The sequence below is a fragment of the Schistocerca cancellata genome, chromosome 5, assembly GCF_023864275.1.
Source record: "Schistocerca cancellata isolate TAMUIC-IGC-003103 chromosome 5, iqSchCanc2.1, whole genome shotgun sequence".
NCBI lineage: Eukaryota > Metazoa > Arthropoda > Insecta > Orthoptera > Acrididae > Schistocerca > Schistocerca cancellata.
In genome coordinates, this window is record NC_064630.1 from 536,762,305 (window position 1) to 536,780,334 (window position 18,030).

The following is an 18,030-nucleotide window of genomic DNA, read 5'->3' on the forward strand; positions in this document are numbered from 1 at the left end:
GGTCTAGGGATAGCTTCTTTGGTTGGAGTAAACTGCATAAATTTTCAATAAAAATCATCAGCTATGGCACCCGAAGACTTCCTGCATAAGAAGGTACCATCATTCAGCCAACTGCCTTGTCAAAGATGGCGGAATAGCAGACAGAGGTTCAGAGTAATCTCTTGCCCTTGAGGTAGTAAACTACCCTTTAATGTAGAAAAGCGGAAAAATCACCAGTGATCTATGGCATGAGAATATAGAAGGCAATGGAAACCACTGCATTAAAGACACATAGGACATGTGTCCTGTAATTGAAAAGAGTTGTGACGATATTTGCATTGGCAAAAGATTCTGGACTAGTCCGCCATTTGGATGTCCGGGAGAGGATTTCCAAGTGGGGGATGACCATAGGAAAAAGGCTGAATAACCAGCCAACGAATAACGTCCCAAAAGTCGATACGTGGAAAGTCGTAAGTTTGAAATTCGTACGGAAGCTAGAAAATCTAAAATCCTTAGGAAATCCTAAGGCTTAATCTCAGTAATGTGAGGATCAGTGTTATGAAAAAGAAAGAAGACAAAGATTTCTATTTAGATGAGTACAGGGTAGTATCAACTGCAGCAGCAGGTAGTAGTATAACGGGAGTAGATAGGATTTCTTATGAGTTGGAAGGTAGGACAGAGAGTGTGTTACTGTGAACAGTTCAGTGGTGAGGTTGTTCTCATCAGAATCGACAGCAAATCCGCACCTATGACGACCAGGTATACATGCTGACGTCGCATGCTGAAGATAACGAGAAGGAAAGTGGGTAATTAACGTATGGTACATTTTCTCAGTGCTTCAGGCATTCATCCTATTCCTCAAGACACGGGAGCGATCCAAAAATTGTTAATACCTCAAAAAATACCTCAATTGAAGTCGGTGTTGGGGCACTTGAAGTACTACCAGCATTTTATCCCACATTGGGTCTTGAATGCTGTTGTAGGGGAAGGAATAGAAGAAAGGGTTACGGGAGAATATGGGGTTGATACTAGGAATAAGAGAAGTGAAAGATTATTCACAAGAGGAAGAGATACACTTGGAAGGGGCTGGGAGAAATGGCAAGATTTCAGATTACCTCAGACTCAGACAGAGATTCCGAAATCAGATACCTAACTGTAAAGCTTACCCAGGAGCATATATAGACTCAGATCACAAATACTAAGTTGTGCTTGAAGTTATCTGAGTCTATAGATACTTCGATAGAGACTAGCCCAGTAGGCTGTGGGGTTCGAGAAAAATGGACATCTCTAAAAAGGGCAGTCACGGAAGTTGACAAGAAAACCAAAGGTACAAAGAAAATAAGTGCGAAGAAACCATAGGTAACAGGAGAAATACTTCAGTATCGATGGAAGAAGGAAGAACAAAACAAAAGGTAAATTCAGGGGCCCAGAAATAAAAGTCGCTGGGGAATAAATAAAGAGGAAGTAAAGGAAAGCTAAGACGAAATGACTATACAAAATGTAAAGAAATCCAAAAAGAAACGATTGTCGGACGGTCTGAATCAACACGTAGAAAAGTAAAAACAACCATCGCTGAAATTAAAACAAGGGTGGTTACATTAAAAGTGCAATGGGAATTCCACAGTTAAATGAAGAGGAGAGAGCGGATAGGTGGAAACAGTACACTGAAGGCCTGCATGCAGGGAAGATCTTTCTGTTATGATAGAAGAAGAAAAAGGAACGGATATTGAAAAGATATGGGATCCTGTACTAGAATCAGAATTAAAAAGAGCTTAAGATCAAATCAGGCCGAAGGGATAGGTAATATTCCATGGAAATTCCTAAAATCATTGGGAGAACTGGTAACAAAACGATTATTCATGTTAGTGTATAGAGTCTATGAAACCGATACACCATCTGACTTTCGGAAAAATGTCATCCACACAATTCCGAAGACTGATAGCCGACAACTGCCGCATAATCAGCTAAACAGCTCATGCATCCAAGTTGTTGGCAGGAATTATACATAGAAGAATGGAAAAGACAGTTGGTAGTGTGTTGGATAATCGTCAGTTTGGCTTTCGGAAAGGTAAAGGCACCCGAGATGCAGTTCTAACGTTGCCGTTGATAATGGAAGCAAGACTAAAGAAAAATCAACACACATACTTAGGATCTGTCGACCTGGAAAAAGCATTCGAAAATATCAAATGGTGCAAAATGTCCGAAATCCGGTTGTAAATTGGGGTAAACTCTACGGAGAGGCTGATTGGAATGAACAGTCTAATGAGTACAGAATATGAATTGAGAGTAAATCAAAGAAAGACGGAAGGAATGGGAAGGAGCAGAAATGTGAATAGAGAGAAGTTTAACGTCAGGACCGATGATCAAGAAGTAGATGAAGTTAAGAAATTCTGCTACCTATTAAGCAAAACAGCCAATCACGGACCCAGCAGAAAGGACATCACAAGCAGACTGTCATTGGAAAAAGGACAATCCTGGATAAGAGAAGTCTACTAGTACCTAACACAGACTATAATTTGAGGATGAATTTTCTGCGAATATACGTTTTGAGCACAGCATTGTATTGTAGAGAAACATGCACTGCGAGAGAATCGGAAGAAAAGAGAATCAAAACAGTTGAGAAATGGTGGTACTGAAGAATGTTGGAAAGTAGCTGGGCTGGTAAGATAAGGAATGAGGAGGTTCTGCGCAGAATCTTAGAGGACAGGAATATATGGAAAACACTGACAAGGAGGGTAAGGATGATAGGGCGTCTGTTCAGACATCAGACAATATCTTTGTTGTGACTTGGCAAGACAGCCAAGCCACTAGAAGGAAGCCGAAAGGCACGCGTTTAAGCTCACGCAGGCTGGCGTGAGGTCTGTTTTTTTTTTTTCTCCTTTATTGGGTTTCGATTCCCCCTAAAGGGGGCGGGCTGGCAGAAGCTTATTACGCCGCTCTTCAGCCTACAGAATTTGTTTTAAAAATATGAAGATAATAAAAAATGATAACAGTTGGCTATAAAATCGGTGACTTAAAGGTAAAAATGGCAGAAAATTCTGGAGGGTAAAACATAAAACACAGGGTCGATGAAGCTAATAAAACACACAGGAAGCAGAAAAACAATAGACAGACAGTTAAAAGAACACACCCAGCGTCAGTAGGATTTCTGTTTGCAACACTGTGGAAGGATGCACAACACCGAACACTCACTTAAACACTGCGCTAAAAGTTGGCACAAATACGACATACCACACCCGAGAGCAGGTGGGGGGAAACTATTCAGATGACGGGAAAAAGGGAGGGGGGGAGGAGAGGAAAAGTGAAGGGGGAGGGGGGGAAAGGAGCCAATGGAAGAGGAGGATCCAGAAGAGGGGTGGGGGGTGCTGAGCAGACGTGCCAGGTATTGGGGAAGGCAGAGGAGGGGAGTACAAAAGGACTCGGGGGGGGGGGGAGAAAGGAGATGATAGGTGGGGAAAAAACTCGGGAGTGAAGGGGGGAGGAAGAGGGAGCCCAGGGAAAGGAGGGGGGGTGAGGATCAGAGTTGATAGGAAGGATAAATGGAGGGAGAGAGGGCATCATCCGGGAGGGGGAGCTGATGGAAGCCATCTTGGGAAAGGAGATGTAGGATGTAGAGATGGAGGGTAGGGGGGACACAACGGTGAAGACGTGGCAGGGGGCAGGGATGGGAAAGGAGAGGGGCAACCAGGGGGTGAGGGGGTTCAAGACGGCAGGAGGTGTAGAGGATGCGGATATGTTCGAGGAATAGGGGCAGATGGGGGAAAGGAATGAGATCATAGAGGATCCGTGTGGGGTACGGGAGGCGTATACGGAAGGCGAGGCAGAGTGCATGACGCGTGAGGTCTGGAACAGTTAGGGAATTTATAGTAGCAAAGAACGTAAGAAACTACTGGAATACTTAACTTTAATTCATAATTGGTGAACATTGGTCTGACGGTACTTGCATCACAAGATAAATAGCAAATGATAATGGCGCCTTGCTAGGTCGTAGCAAATGACGTAGCTGAAGGCTATGCTAACTATCGTCTCGGCAAATGAGAGCGTAATTTGTCAGTGAACCATCGCTAGCAATGTCGGCTGTACAACTGGGGCGAGTGCTAGGATGTCTCTCTAGACCTGCCGTGTGGCGACGCTCGGTCTGCAATCACTGACAGTGGCGACACGCGGGTCCGACGTATACTAACGGACCGCGGCCAATTTAAAGGCTACCACCTAGCAAGTATGGTGTCTGGCGGTGACACCACAATCTTCCACGCTGCTAGAGGAAGCTGTAGAGAGTAAAACTGTACTGGAAGACAGAGATTGTGATACATTCAGCAAATAACCGAGCATGTAGGTTGCAGATGGTACTCTAAGAGGTAGAGATTTGTCGTAGGAGAGAACTTCGGGGTGGGCTGCATCAAAGCAGTCAAAAGACTGATGAGTCGAAAGAATGACCCATTACCATAGTGTAAATAGTGTACATATGTAAATCACCACTCTGGAATGTGATACACTGACGTTGACGAGCTTTCGCGTTATGATAATTGTAATAACTAACTTGAATGTCAGGTGCAAACTGCTATATCACCGTTCTTCCGTATGCTCTACAACATTCAACATTAAAAGCCCATTTACTGAAGCATGCAACAGATAGCAATATTGTTATCCTTGCTGACTTGATCTCAGCTCTGCACGACAATGATAATCCCTATTGTTTTAAATCGTAACTGCCACTTCATTACTCTTTCCACAGTTAATGAAACATCACTTAGTGCAAAAGCTATAGAAAATCATCATCTAGTATGAAAAATCACCTCAATAAACGTTTTGATCAAAATGTAAGGAATAATATCAAACATAATTTTGTAAAGTTCTTTCCGTGTAATTTCAGAGATACTATTCTGAAGACAGAGCCCTGTCATGTAGTATTTTAAATTTCATTTGAGAGTAGGTAACCTAATACAGTTATTCGGAAAATGGTCCTCAAGCAGAAAGTTAAATCACCTGAATACTTTTTAAATTTTTTAAAATATTTTCTGCACAGACTTTTTTCGACACACTGATAAGATTGCTCCATGTAAAGCATTACTTCAGTATCTCAATAGTTTTCATCCAAGCGTGACTAAAAATGAACATGAACTGAGCATTTTCCATAATTTTTGAGTTCTTAGTACATTTTATTTACTTGCTAACGCAGGGGCTGTAGTGTTTCTTCAGGGTGTCTTCCGTGGCAGACGGTTGTCGAGTCGGTTTCCAGTGGGATCCTGTTACGGTCTTTACGTCTGAACATGAAGATTGATCGTTCCGCCTCCGTAAAGACACGTATGAGGGACATGAAACATACGAAATAAAACACTGTTTTAAAGCGTCACATATTCATCCTGAAGCATATATAACTTCCATTAATATTATAAAATTTATAAATACCTACCTGCCATGTATAGTGTGGTGAAATTGATCCACGTTACGGCCCATAAACCACTGTATCATCACAATTTCCACTTATAAAATGTCTACATTATCTGTCAGAAACACATAGGCTGCATTAGCTAAATACAATACATATGTCGTTGTTATTACCACACCCAGCCAAAAATGTGTAAGAATATTGACAACACTGATGTAACATACAGTAACTCTGCGTCTGAAATGTCTATCAAAATACATGTCATACTACTTGTCTAACTTACAGGTAAAGCTGTAGCGGATAACGAGCAAACTTCGGCCTTTGTTCCACACTTGGGGCAAGGAAAACGGCGTCTTCAATTCAAAATTTTCAATATCTAAATTATTTACATTATTTTTCATAACTGCACAAAGCACACGTTAGCTGATATAATATGTCAGCCACTAGAAGAGTGAAACAATTGATCAACTAAAGTGTTAGAAACATATAACGTTAAAATATGAATTTGGACTCTCAAATAAGGTGCCACATTGCTAATGGCTTGTTTTTATGTTGTTCTATAACAGTGCCAAAACATGTGGGCAAAAGTTACACGTCAGGCAGGAAATGCAGTAATAGCTGACACTTTGTCATTGACATACGTTTATGTTACTGGCAACAGTACAAACAATTCAGATGTAGAAATATTTAATCTGGAGATACTTCGTGCCTTGCAGCAAGCGTGGTACAAAGTGCGAAGTTTGCTCATTGTCCAGTACAGTCCAGTCCAGTACAGCTAAACCCGAATAGTAGTATCACGGACATTTTGACAGACATTTTACATATTAAAACACTATAAGTTACTTCTGTAAAACCGCGCGGAGTAGCCGCGTCGTCTAGGGCGCCCTGTCACGGTCCGTGCGGCTCCCACGTCGGAGGTTCGAGTCCTCCCTCGGGCATGGGTGTGTGTTTTGCCTATAGCATAAGTTAGTTTAAGTTAGATTAAGTAGTGTGTAGGCTTAGGGACCGATGACCTCAGCAGTTTGGTCCCGCAAGACATTATCACAAATTAAATTAATTACGCCAGTAATGTCAATGTCTTTATATATTGTTCAGGCGTGGAAACTTATATTGCTGTTTTAATGATTGGTAAAATATATGGTTGAGTGTGGTGTGTGTGTGTGAGTGTGTGTGTGTGTGTGTGTGTGTGTGTGTGCGTGTGTGTGTGTGAAAGAGAAAGAAAGCGTGGTTAAATTTACTGAGGAGGCAGAATCCTTTTTTTTTTCAAACGAAACCACAGACAATGTCGTGCAGACGTTGCTCAATGTACGTGCAACCAGCTTCTGTGAAGCCATACCAGTCCAGACCTGACAAATCTGTATGGGAAAAAATATGCCACTGCTCTCCTCGTCTCTACCTGCCTCAGTCTGCTTTCGACAATCACGAGTGGACGTTACGCAGTTGCCGACGAGAATTACATCATCTTTGATGTAGGAAGCTCTCTGACTCATTCTAAGGACTGTCAGGTACTGAGCTGTGATTGAAAGAGAGCAAAAGATGTGTATCTCCCCCTAGGAGACCTGTGATTACCCAAGTGACACGACTGGTCTCTAGGATAATGGTCTGTGATTAGGAATATATATGATTGTCATAGACTCTTTCTGATTGGTGAAAAGGGCGCAGATTAACAAGACTTCGAAAAATAATAAATAGTCGCTAAGGTACTGAGTTGTGATTAGAAGATCTAAATTTTTGTTGTATTAAAAGCTCTCTGACTGGTCCATTTCCAAGAAAGGTACGTGGCATTAGAGATTGGAGAGGAATGATGGTGACGTCATGGGTATGGAATGTGTATGTGTACGGTACGTATCTACACACCGCAAAGTACACCAGATAGATCAAGTACATTGCTGCACTACCATGAACGCTGTCATTTAATAAGCATTCTTGAGTTCACAAACGCTGTGGGATCGCATCACACAGATCTTGCACGCCTCATTTGGGGCACAAGAGACCGTCCTCGGCCAAGGTAGATGTGCATCACACAGGTTTCAATAAACTTTTGACGTGCAGCTGGTTGGCTGTACGATTCATTGTATCCGCATTTCCTGTTTTATTCTTGTTTCACATTTCCTGACCCGAACATGTGCTATTTCAAACCATCAGCACAATGAGGATCTTACGAAAACGCGTCGTTTTAGGTACCGATGTGTTATAATCGAATCACAGAAAACTGAAGAAAGACGAATATAATAAAAAGCAACAGAAATCAGAACAGCGAGAAACTTAACATCATAGTTTGTGATCACGAATTAGAGGAAGTTAAGGTATTTTGTCATCTAGGCAGAAAAATAACCCCTGACGTACGGAGCACGGAGGACAGAAAAAGCAGACTAGCATTGGCAAAAAGGTCATGCCTGGCCAATAGAAGTCTACTGGTATCGAACATAGACCTTAATTTCAGGAAGATCCTTCTGAGAATGTACGTTTGGAGTACAGCATCGTATAGTACTGAAACATGGAGGAACGCGGAGTGGCCGCGTGGTTTGCGGCGCCATTTCACGAATGGCGCGGCTCCTCCCTCCGGGGTTCGAGTCCTCCCTCGGCCATGTGCGCGTGTGTTGTTCTTAGCATAAGTTAGTTTCCGTAGTGTGTAAGTCTAGAGACCGAAGACCTCAGCAGTTTCGTCCCTTAGGAATCCACGCACATTTGAAAATTTTTGAGACATTGACAGTGCAAAAACAGGAAAAGATAATAACCGATGAATTAGAGATGTGGTTCTACAGAAGAATGTTGAAAATTAGGTGAACTGATAAGGTAAGAAACGAGGATTTTCTCTGGACAATTGGCGAGGAAAGGAATATATGGAATACACTGACAAGAAGAAGGGACAAGATGGTAGGACATTTTCTAAGAAATCACAAAATAACTTTCATGATACTAGATGAGCTGTAGAGGGTAGAAACTGTAGCGGGAGACAGAGATTCGAATACACCAAGCAAATAATTGGGGACATATTTTACACGTGCTGCTCTAAGATGAGGAGGTTGTCACTTGAGTCGAATTAGTGACGGGAAAGAGAGAGAAGAGAAATTACGTCTCATACGGAGGTTCATTAATATTCATTCTTTCCACGCAGCCTTCGCAAATGGAACAGGGAAGGGAGAATGATATTGACGACAGAAGTACCCTCCGTCACACATCTAACATGGCTTTCGGAGTGAGGTACAGATGTGGATATATGAGTTGTTCTCAGAAGCACATATCAGCAATGAAAGAACTCAGAAACTGTATCTACATTTAGTAGTTAACAGCGAAAAGAATAATTATAGCTTACAGTTCACAGTAAGGCATTATGGTGACATTTAGGTGCCTCTGTTGTCTGTTGCGCTTTTCATAACCATCTATTTACATAAGAAAAGTGGGAAAGACTGTTCCTCAAACTAATATAACAAGAAATACGTACTTATTCAGTGAGGGTCGAAGAACAATGCGAAAAACAAAGAGTAAAAATGAAAAATAAGAATAGGGCAAGAGGATAGGAACTTGTTAATAATATTTTGCTGCAGCAAAGCTCTTCTCTCTAAAGATAGAAATATAGTGGACCATGTTGATGACTTAAAGGGTGCGGGAGAAAAGTAAAGCGAGAGGTTCCCACTCTGTATCTGCCAAGAGGGACGCGAATAAATTGCGGGACGCCATCCGAGCGAGCAGCCATCAATTCTGCGATCCCGTCGCATATTTCTGTCAGCGTATCCTCAGACACATCGGTGTAAACCACATTAATCTCTACCCTCTGTCTTACACTATTCAGAGCTTTTGCACCGAAGGCAGAGTGCCACGCAATGTGTGTTCCTTCATATGTTTGTGTGTGTCCCACGAGTGAAGTCGAAGCACTTTCCTCCTCCTGTCATCAACACTGCGTGTAAAGAATCTGTTTATTGACTCCTACAGAATCGACTGCATACAGTCATGTAACACGCTCATCCGCGTTTCCGAAACACTTTATTTTATGTGCCTGCGTCTATACCCGACGGGTAACGGAAGCTAATACTGCATCAGATAAACATCCTTATCACACAAAAAACCATAAATTAAATACTCTGATATGTCTAAAATCAGAACTACACTAGAGAAGTACTGACAAGTGCGCGACGGTGTGTACGTTCCACTGCACTGCATACTGCTTTCCTGTCCAGTTAACGGACAGAAGTTGGGAAGAACGACTGCCTTCAAGCTTCTGTGCAAGCTGATTTTGCCTAATTTCATCTGCACTTTGTCTAGAGGACGCAAGGGAGACGTCTCAATAACATATGTAGTTTTTTCCTTCAAAGACGCGGCTTAAATACACTCCTGGAAATCGAAAAAAGAACACATTGACACCGGTGTGTCAGACCCACCATAATTGCTCCGCACACTGCGAGAGGGCTGTACAAGCAATGATCACACGCACGGCACAGCGGACACACCAGGAACCGCGGTGTTGGCCGTCGAATGGCGCTAGCTGCGCAGCATTTGTGCACCGCCGCCGTCAGTGTCAGCCAGTTTGCCGTGGCATATTTTTTTTTTTTTTTCAATCTGCTCGCTTTTGTTCGTTGCATCTGCTCGGGGCGGACGTCGTAAGACATCCGTTTAAGTTCGTTGATGATCAATTAACTCAGTTTTTTTATTACAGAGGGCACGTAACCCTCTGACCGAACACGCTGAGCTACCGTGCCGGCAGAAGACTTTGAGCGAGGGCGTATAGTGGGCATGCGGGAGGCCGGGTGGACGTACCGCCGAATTGCTCAACACGTGGGGCGTGAGGTCTCCACAGTACATCGATGTTGTCGCCAGTGGTCGGCGGAAGGTGCACGTGCCCGTCGACCTGGGACCGGACCGCAGCGACGCACGGATGCACGCCAAGACCGTAGGATCCTACGCAGTGCCGTAGGGAACCGCACCGCCACTTCCCAGCAAATTAGGGACACTGTTGCTCCTGGGGTGTCGGCGAGGACCATTCGCAACCGTCTCCATGAAGCTGGGCTACGGTCCCGCACACCGTTAGGCCGTCTTCCGCTCACGCCCCAACATCGTGCAGCCCGCCTCCAGTGGTGTCGCGACAGGCGTGAATGGAGGGACGAATGGAGACGTGTCGTCTTCAGCGATGAGAGTCGCTTCTGCCTTGGTGCCAATGATGGTCGTATGCGTGTTTGGCGCCGTGCAGGTGAGCGCCACAATCAGGACTGCATACGACCGAGGCACACAGGGCCAACACCCGGCATCATGGTGTGGGGAGCGATCTCCTACACTGGCCGTACACCACTGGTGATCGTCGAGGGGACACTGAATGGTGCACGGTACATCCAAACCGTCATCGAACCCATCGTTCTACCATTCCTAGACCGGCAAGGGAACTTGCTGTTCCAACAGGACAATGCACGTCCGCATGTATCCCGTGCCACCCAACGTGCTCTAGAAGGTGTAAGTCAACTACCCTGGCCAGCAAGATCTCCGGATCTGTCCCCCATTGAGCATGTTTGGGACTGGATGAAGCGTCGTCTCACGCGGTCTGCACGTCCAGCACGAACGCTGGTCCAACTGAGGCGCCAGGTGGAAATGGCATGGCAAGCCGTTCCACAGGACTACATCCAGCATCTCTACGATCGTCTCCATGGGAGAATAGCAGCCTGCATTGCTGCGAAAGGTGGATATACACTGTACTAGTGCCGACATTGTGCATGCTCTGTTGCCTGTGTCTATGTGCCTGTGGTTCTGTCAGTGTGATCATGTGATGTATCTGACCCCAGGAATGTGTCAATAAAGTTTCCCCTTCCTGGGACAATGAATTCACGGTGTTCTTATTTCAATTTCCAGGAGTGTATATTACTGTTCTGCAATACTGTTGTATGCTATACAGCATCCACATTTTTGTGTTTCTCCTTTGTAATTGTACGAAAATCCGCCAAAACTGATTGTGTAATAGTTTAAATAGACGTAGGACACAAGAACGTAGTCAAGATGACTTGGATTATCAGGACAAGGAAGTAAAGCGAAAATATAAAAAATACATTCCCTTCAGTCTAAACGCTACCTTAAAATGGCGTGATATGAATTAAGAACGAGAGTTAATTTTTCTCATAATGAGTAGCCATGTGTGTTTTCGATGAAATTTCGGTTTCACGAACTGAAAAATAAAGTTCAAATGTGTGCGAACTGTTAAGGGATCAAACTGCTGAGGTCGTCGGTCCCTAGACTTAAACACTACTTAAACTAACTAACACCCTAACTTATGCTGAGAACACCACACACACCCATGCCCGAAGGAGCACTCGAACCTCTGGGGGGGGGGGGTTAAGGGGGCGCCGTCCAGTCAGTAACAGGACGCCTCTATCCGCGCGGCCACTCCGAATTTACATCACGATCGCTTAAAATAGGTAATATTCGCATCACCGGTCTATGTGACGATATGATGTACATTCACTGATATACATTTTAGAATTCATGACGTTCACATTGCCTAACTGCAGTTGTTACCTACCGTGACGATGCATTTTATCGGATGTGTCACACCTGAACAAACTAATCTAGCATGAGAACCGGTAATGTGAACACTGCATAATTTAAGCGGTCATGACGTAAAAAATTACTATGCGTATCCTCAAGCAAATCATTTGTAATCCCGAGCCGTACTGCAAAGGAAAACAACCTTCTAAACTAAACTGGTCAACAGCTATCGTTCTCTGCAATGCACCCCATCTCTCTCTCTCTCTCTTTCTCTCTCTCCCTCTCGTTCTCTCATTGTTTGTGTGTGTGTGTGTGTGTGTGTGTGTGTGTGTGTGTGTGTGTGTGTGTGCGTGTGCGTGTATGTATGCTATATCGTAGATTCTGATGTACGTTCTTTAAATATTGCAAATGGTGATGACTTTGTAGGAGCAGATTGTATTCGATCAAAAAGGGGTGGTCTAGTAGATGGCTGTCTTCTACACCAAACGGTGCAGTGAACGTTTTGGATGCTCACTAGAAGCTTTTTACTGTCCGCAGCCCTCCCGAGACATAAGTCACACAGAAAATAGCTTATCTTTGGTAATCACTTTCTATGTAGATCACACATTTCCCCATTATCACTATTACATATTGTTGTGCCTAAGCAACTGCTTCAGTACCACAGAGGAATTCGTAAATAGAAATAATTGATCGATTACAAACTTGTAAATTGTCAGCATGTAAAGATACGATCGTATAAACATTATTTTCATTACATCTAGAGTTTATTCTCATTTGAGACATTCTACTAAATAATTGTTAGTGTGAATATGGTCTATGCTGCACTAGTAAACTGTAGGGAAACTGTTTTTGCGTTAAATTTATGGAGTTTGATGTTTCGTAACCTTTAATACACAATCCGGCCGCAAAGACACTGTGCAGTTATAAACGCTTCTTCTGGCTAAGAGTAACTAAACGAACAGTTGAAAGTAGCGCTACATTGCACATTGTCCAAATGAGTCACGGTCGTATGATGTTAAATGGCGTGCGTTCTTATATGATGACACAACACAACGAATCGTGTAGCAGAAGCGAATCGGGCAATGTCAGTCGAAACGTGGACGGCACAGAGGAAGGTTCAGTGTGTTTCGTTAATTGCTAAATTGGAATCCATGACCAGTGTTCAGTGCGAGTATCGTCGCATGTACAACGAAGAACCTCCACATAGAAATAACATTAATCAGTGGGGTAAGCCGTTGAAAGACACCAGCTGGTTGTTGTACACACCCTTGTAGGCTTTTGTTAAGTGACGAGTCAGTAGAAATCATACAGGGTAGCTTCCTATGGAGCACAAAAAGTCGGTGCCCACTTGTACTAAACAAGACTACAGTTCATAAGGTTTTAAATAAATGGCTTTGTTTTAGTTGTATACTGTTAAACCGACTGATAGACCCAAAGAATATGAGATTGTTGCAGGTATGCTTAATGAGATCGACTACACGGAGCGATTAATAAGAAAGACTGTGTTTAGCGATGAGGCCACTTTGCATGTCTCTTGTTACGTTCGTCACTATAACGTCAGAAATGGTCTTCTGAAAGTCATCTTCCGTACGTTGATTAAAAACGTAACTCCCGTAAAGCTTGGCATGTGGTGTAACCTGATGAATGACAGAGTTATAGGCCTACTTTTCTTTGCGGAGCAGATTGTGTCGTCAGACAATTACCTTGGCATGCTGCAACTGTATACAGGACCACAGTTTTCAAAAGGTGTCATCTTTGAACAAGACGGCACTCCTCAACATTACGCTGGCAACGTTCGAGAGTTTCTTCTTATTTTTCTTCTTCTTGTTCTTCTTCTGTGGCTCTAGAACTCACGACACTTGGCCTCTATAGCTATCTCCTTCCATTTATCCTGGTCCCTTGGTAGCATTTTCCAATTCCTGTAGCCGATCTTCCGAATGTCTTCTATGACTCCGTCCTCCCACCTAGTTTTCGGTCGACTACGTCCTCTCTGTCCACCTGACTTTGCTTGTCAAATAATTTCTGGAGCTTCTGTATCATTCATCCGTGCCACGTGTCCAGGTCACCTCAACGTAGATGACTTCACACTTTTTCTCATAGGCTGATCTTTGTAGATGACGTACAACTGATGGTTGTATCTCGTTGGTGCAATGATTTGAGTGAGTATCCTTTCTCGAATACATCCTGCGATTCAGCATCCTTTGTTGCTAGAGTCCAAGTTGCAGGGGCGTATGTAAGCACTGGTCTGATCAATGTTTTGTAGATGGTTAGTTTTGTGGTTCTAGTCAGGAGCCTTGAAGATAGAAGCTTCGTTAAGGCGAAAGAAGCTTTACTGACTGCAATTAGTCTCTGATTTTTTTAATAGGAGGTATTGTTTAGGCTGGTTACAATCGAACCCAGGTATTTGAAATGACCGACTCTTTCAAATGTATAACTACCCATCGTATTTCTTCCTGTGCACTTTCCCAGCAGCTAGGTATTTTGTTTTCTGCCCTTTGATATTTAGTCGTATATTCCTGCCGGACTGTTCAAGTGCAGTGAATGTCTCTTTCATTGCCATCAGAGTTCTTGCTACAATGCCGACCTTGTCCGCAGAGGCCACTGTCTGTACAGATTTATGAAAAATCTTTCCCCTATTCAAGATACATGCTTCTCTCATCACCTTCTCCAAGGTTTCATCGAACAGGAGGCATGCCTGCGCATCGCCTTGCCATATTCCATTTCTAATTTGCAAGTACTGGACAACATCCAGTATTTATGCTACCTTGCATTCTTCGTTCCTCTCATTGTAATTCTTATTATCCTCATTTTTTTATACCAAATTCATCTAGATATTGATATAGCTGCTCTCTGTATATACTATCATACGCTGCTTTATAATCAATAAACAGATCTTAGTTTCGACCCCATATTCCTTTGTTTCTTGTTTCCAGAATTTATCTTAGTGTAAATATCTGGTCGATAGTTGACTTGATGGATGTGTGTGATGTCCTTAGGTTAGTTAGGTTTAAGTAGTTCTAAGTTCTAGGGGACTGATGACCACAGATGTTAAGTCCCATAATACTCTGAGCCATTTGATAGTTGACTTGCCCGGGAGACGACGCCGTTTCTCTCTGTATTGCTGGAAGGAGACGGTGGTACAATATGTTAGAGATGATCTTATATCCCAGATTAAGCAGTGTGATACCTCTGTAGTTACCGCCTTCCATCTCTTTCCATGTTTGAGGCATTTCCTCCTCTACTCATATTAGATTAACCAGTTTCAGGAAGTTCATTTCCAATGCAGAGCTTCCTTGCTTGAAATATTCTGCTGGAATGCCATCCGTTCCTGTGGCCCTATTGTTCTTTAAATTCCTCACTATAGTTCTCACCTCTTCTAATTTAGCTTGGTCCACATTGATATCTGGGTCCTCTTCCCTCTGTATTTCTGTTGGGTTCATTGTACAACTGGCCTTGGATTAAGCAGTTTATCAAAGTAGCGACGCAACCTCTACACCTACCTCTACATCTATGTGAATACTCTGCTGTTCACAATTAAGTGCCTGGCAGAGGGTTCAATGAACTACCTTCAAGCTGTCTCTCTACCGTTCCACTCTCGAACGGCGAGCGGGAAAAATGAGCATTTAAATTTTTCTGTGTGAGCCCTGATTTCTCTTATTTTATCGTGATGATCATTTCTCGCTATGTAAGTGGGTGCCAACAGAATGTTTTCACAATCGGAGGAGAAAGCTGGTGATTGAAATTTCACGAGAAGATCCCCTCGCAACGGAAAACACCTCTGCTTTAATGATTGCCACTCCAATTCACGTATCACGCCTGCGGCACTATCTCCCCTATTTCGCGATAATACAAAACAAGCCACCCTTTTTTGAACATTTTCAATATTATCCGTCAGTCCCACCTGATATGGATCCCACACCGCGCAGCAAGTGTCCAGAATAGGGCGGAAAGTGTACTGTAAGCAGTTTCTTTAGTAGATCTGTTGCACCTTCTAAGTGTTCTGCCAATGAATCGCAGACTTTGGTTTTCTCTACCCACATCATCCTCTATGTGATCGTTCCAATTTAGTTTATTTCTGGTTGTAATCACTAAGTATTTTGTTGAATTTACAGCCTTCAGATTTGTATGACTTATTGCGTACTCATGTGAATAACTTCACACTTTTCTTTATTCAGGGTCAATTGCCACTTTTCTCATCACACAGATATCTTATTTACATAATTTTGCAATTCATTTTGGTCATCTCGTGACTTTTCAAGACGGTGAATGATAGCATCATCTGCAAACAATCTAAGAGTGCTAATCAGATTGTCTCCTATTTCGTTAATATAGATCATGAACAATAGAGGGCCTATAAATCCAGTTGTACAAATGAGGCGATATTCCATAGGCACACAGTTTGGTTAGAAGACGCTTGTGAGGATAGCCATCGAAAGGCTTTTGAATAAAAATGTGGAGTCAATTTGACAGCACCTGTCGGTAGCACTCATTACTTCATGAGTATAAAGAGCTAGTTGTGTTCCGCAAGAACTATATTTTCTGAATCCGTGCTGACTACGTGTCAGTAAATCGTTTGCCTTGACGTTCTTCATAATGTTCGAATGCAGTATATGTTCCAAAACCCTACTGCAAATCGACGTTAGTGATATGGACCTGTAATCCAGCGGATTACTCCTATTTCCCTTTTTGGGTATTGGTGTGACTTGAGCAACATTCCAGTCTTTAGGTACGAAACTTTCTGTGAGGAAGCGGTTGTATATAATTACTAAATATGTAGATATTGCATATGCATACTCTAAAAGGAACCTGGCTAGTATACCATCTGGATCGGGAACCTTGCCTTTATTAAGTCATTTAAGCTGCTTTGCTACAACGAGGATATCTACTACTATGTTTCTCATCTTCGCAGTTGTTCTTGATTGGAATTCGGGAATATTTACTTCGTCTTCTTTGGTGAAGGAGTTTCTGAAAACCGTTTTTAATAACTCTGCTGTGGTGGCACAGTCATCAGGACTTCACCGTTGTTATAGAGCAGTGAAGGTATTGATTGCGTCTCGCCACTGGTGTGCTTTATATATGACCAGAATCTCTTTGGGTTTTCTGCCAGATTCAGAGCCGACCGCTCTGGCTGAGCGGTTCTACGCGCTTCAGTCCGGAACCGCGCTGCTGCTACGGTCGCAGGTTCGAATCCTGCCTCGGGCATGGATGAGCGTGATGTTCTTAGGTTAGTTAGGTTTAAGTGGTTCTAAGTCTAGGGGACTGATGACCTCAGATGTTAAGTCCCATCCCGCTTAGAGCATTTTAACCAGTTTCCGAGTCAGAGTTTTGTTGTGAGAATTGTAAAAAAGCATATGGCGTTGAAGCACGCGCTATATTTCGAACATCTGCATAACTCTGCCAATCTTGGGGATTTTGCGTTCTTTTAAATTTGGCATGCTTTTTTCCTTGCTTCTGCAACAGCTATCTGACCCGTTTTGTGTACTGTGGGGGATCAGTACCGTCAGTTATTAATTTATGTGGCATATATCTCTCAATTGCCATAGATATTATCTCTTTGAAATCATTCCACATCTTTTCTAAGCTTACGTGATCTGATCAGAAGGAGTGGAGACTGTCCCTTAAAAAATCCTTAAGAGCATTTTTATCAACTTTTTTAAATAGATGTACTTTCCGTTTCTTTTTTATAGTTGTGGGAGTTACGGTATTCAGCCTAGAAGCAACTGCCTTGTGGTCGCTAATCCCTGTATTCGTCATGATACTCCCTATTTGTCCAGGAATGTTTCTTGCTAAGAGGTCAAGTATGCTTTCGCAACCATTTACGCTTTGAGCAGGCTCATGAACTAATTGTTCAAAATAATTTTCAGGGAAAGCATTCAGTACAATTTCGGATGATCTCTCACATATTTCCTTCTCTTCGCTTATAATTTTGCTGTTCTCATCTTTTGTTAAACTTGTTCTGTCCCTCAATGGCTTCCGTGCGTTATCCATCTCCCTATAAAATTTCCTTGCCTCGTCTGCACTTCTCAGAAGCTCCATTTCTTCAATATTTTCCTTCACCCATTCCCTCTTTTTCCTTTGATGGGTCCTTTTTTTTCAATCTTCGTTTCTTTATATTCTTCCGTTGAGCTCCTGGTACGATGTCCTTCTGCGTGCTTCAATTTTTTCATTTATTACTGTTTCACAACCTGTTCCGAACC